The sequence below is a fragment of the Tachyglossus aculeatus genome, chromosome 9, assembly GCF_015852505.1.
Source record: "Tachyglossus aculeatus isolate mTacAcu1 chromosome 9, mTacAcu1.pri, whole genome shotgun sequence".
NCBI lineage: Eukaryota > Metazoa > Chordata > Mammalia > Monotremata > Tachyglossidae > Tachyglossus > Tachyglossus aculeatus.
Window position 1 is genome coordinate 48,407,105 of NC_052074.1, and position 3,329 is coordinate 48,410,433.

General features: G+C 37.5%; 1 non-coding gene across 1 annotated transcript; it reads left to right on the plus strand.

The window, feature by feature from the left end:
* Positions 1 to 456: 456 nt before the first annotated feature.
* Positions 457 to 566, plus strand: LOC119932644. The gene has a single exon (XR_005452388.1). It is a non-coding gene; the product is annotated as a U6 spliceosomal RNA (small nuclear RNA).
* Positions 567 to 3,329: the final 2,763 nt, after the last annotated feature.

Below are 3,329 nucleotides of genomic sequence, written 5' to 3' on the forward strand. Positions count from 1 at the left end.
GTCCTTAAGCAGGTTGCCGAGTTCATGAGTTTACAGAGATTATTGATGTTTCAATGCAAAATTTGTGGAACATATGTGTATGTTTGAAAAGACAATCATATTCTTTATTAACTGAGATTAACTGAGATAAAGTTTTCACTGGTAATCAAAGCTTTCACTGCATGTTTTATTTATTTTTAGGATTCAATTGTTTTCAAATGAATCTGTTTTACAGTCTGTTCTCTGACTACATGCACCCATACTCTCTATCTTCCGGTGCCCCTCTAGTATATTTCCTGTCTTAATATCTCAATCCAAGGAAACTCTGGTTTTCAGTTAGTGCCTGAAGTTACTTGGGTTCTAGAGAAAGCAATTGACTATTTTACATCTCAAGGTGAAAATGAAGTAATAGATTTTCAAATACTTTGGAAACTGTGTCATAAATTTGTTACTTTTATTGCATTACTATTATTATTAGTAATTATCGCCTCGGCAGCACATATACTAAAATTGGAATGATACAGAGAAGATTAGCATGGCCCCTGCGCAAGGATGACACGCAAATTCGTGAAGCATTCCATATTGTTTTTCTTTTAGACTGTGAGCCCACTGTTGGGTAGGGACTGTCTCTATATGTTGCCAACTTGTACTTCCCAAGCGCTTAGTACAGTGCTCTGCACACAGTAAGTGCTCAATAAATACGATTGATGATGATGATGATGATGATGATTAGGAATCAATCCATCAATCAATTGTTATTTATTTAGCCTTTACTGTATGCAGAGCACTATACCATGCTTGGGAGAGTAATGCTAATAATAATAATAATAATAATAATGTTGGTATTTGTTAAGCTTTGGTATTGGTATTTCTGCATTAGAACAGTGCTTTGCACACAGTGAGCACTTAATAAATGCCATCATTATTATTATTATTAAGTACTTACTATGTGCCAAGTACTATTCTAAGCGCTAGGAGGATACAAGGTAATCAAAGTTGTCCCATGTGGGGCTCACAGTCTTAATCCCCATTTTACAGATGAGGGAACTGAGTCACAGAAAAGTTAAATGACTTGCCCAGAGTCACACAGCTGACAAGTGGCAGAGCTGGGATTAGAACCCATGATCTCTGACTCCCAATCCCAGGCTCTTTCCACTGAGCCATGCTTCTTCTGCTTCTCTGTTGTACCATACGACAGAGTTGGTAGACACATTCCTTGCCCACAGATGTTCATCCCAAACTCTTCTCTGCATATTTTTTCAAGTTTGTTGTAACTTTTCTAGAGAAATGAAGCCCATACGTTTCTAATTAATCTACACAAAACTCAATAATTTTCCATATCAGGAATGGGAGAAGACTGTAGTAGGTCAATCACTTGTCTGCTTCAGTCAGAGCAGCAGAGACAAAAATTCAAAGGCTAATCATGATAATAATAATGACAATGTTATTAGTTAAGCACTGTACTAAAATCTGGGGTAGATACAAAGTAATCAGATTGGGCACCATTCCTGTCCCACATAGGGCTCACAGTCTAAGTAGAGGGAGGACAGGTATTTAATCCCCATTTTTATGGTTGAGGAAATGGAGGAAAGAAAAGTTAAGTGACTTGCTCAGAGTCACATGGCAGGCAAGTGGTAGAGCTGGGATTAGAACTCAGGCCCATGCTTTTTCCACTGGGCCATGCTGTTTGTGTTTGACCCTCTAGCCAAACCTTAGCTCCCTGCAATAATTGGGCAAATAAATGGTATCTTGTACAGACATAAACTTTCTCTAAAATTGCTATTTTGTACAAATGTCTTAACCAGAATTTATGCACTAATTATGGCATTTTTAAGCACTTACTCTGTGCTAAACACTAAGGTAGAATCAAGGTTAACAGATTTTGTTTTTTATTTCTTAATGATCTTGAAGAATTTCCCTGGAACAGGAGCCATTTCCAAACAAAAGATAAGCTAATTTCAGATTCCCTCTGGGAAGCTAATTTGCAATTTTGCAGGTTCTTAATTCTGCCCGTTTCATCGAGGAAAATGTAGGAGGGAGCCATTCAGATACTCACTCGGAAGTTCAGTTTTCTGTCCTCTTTAGATTGGGCTGGGTAAGAGCATGACTTGTCTGCTGTGTGACCTTGGGCAAGTCATTTAACTTCTCTGTACCTCAGTTCCCTCACCTGCAAAGTGGAGATTCAATATCTCTTCTCCCTCCTTAGCTTAGCTTAGCGCAGTGCTTAACAAATACTACAATTATTATTATTGTATTGGTAGTTGTCCTGTCACTAACTCCCCTACTAGACTGTAATCTCCTTAAGAGAGAGAATCATATCTTCTTTTTCTCTATAACTCCCCATAGCACCTAGTACAGTCCTCTGTCAACACTGTGGGCTGTCTCAGGTAGAGAGCATGAAAGGCAAACCGGAATACCTTAAAACCTTCTCTTCCTTTTCCCCTTACATTACCCCTGTGACTGCATATGTTCAGCAACAGACAAGGATTTTACCCATTCCCAAGCTGTTCTATAGAACAGGAAGAAATGAAAGACAGGACTATTAATGATATGTAACCCTACTCTGAAGTCACTGAAGTACGTCTAAAATATAAGCTGATATGATTATCCCTCTTAGTATGCTTATTACAAAACATAATGAGCAGTGTCAGTGTTATCTTCTCCTGACACTATTTTGCAGAATCAGCCAAGAGTGAGATGCTAAGGCAAAACCAGCATTAATGCATCAGGGAGCTAGGTAACATGGCAGAACAGTCAAAGAATAAGAGCAGGTGGCAGGATATTCTGATTTGGGATTAACTTTTCCAATTTAAATGTCTGATGTAATTGCCTTCTAGTAGACTGACCATCAGTTTCAAAAAGTAAGCACAATTAGACGTAAATCACATTATTTGTTTTGAGAAAAAAAAATCTTCCTTCTTTACACTGATGCCATTTGGAAGAGAATTCATTGACCCAATCTTTGAAAAAGCATGAAAAATCAGAATCATTCTTTAGTTATCTTAAATGTTCCCTTGGGGACTGGGCATCAATTTTGGATTATGTTTTAACTGTAACTGCTATTGCCAATTTAGAAAATTGGGATCTGCTTGCCTATTAAAGAGAGCGTAAAACTGCGCTATGACTTTAATTTTAGTAATTTATCTCAGTGAACTGTAGTTTTAATTAGAAACATAAATACTGCTTTAATGATCAAATTGGAATTAATGTCAGTTATCTCCTGTAACTGCAGAATGCACTGTATTTTCCGTTTTGATTGCACACAAATATTTCAGCCTGCAGGAAATACACTTCTGACTGCTAAAAATTCCAAAGGTACAAGTTAATCTGTGTGACTCTCACAGAAAAAG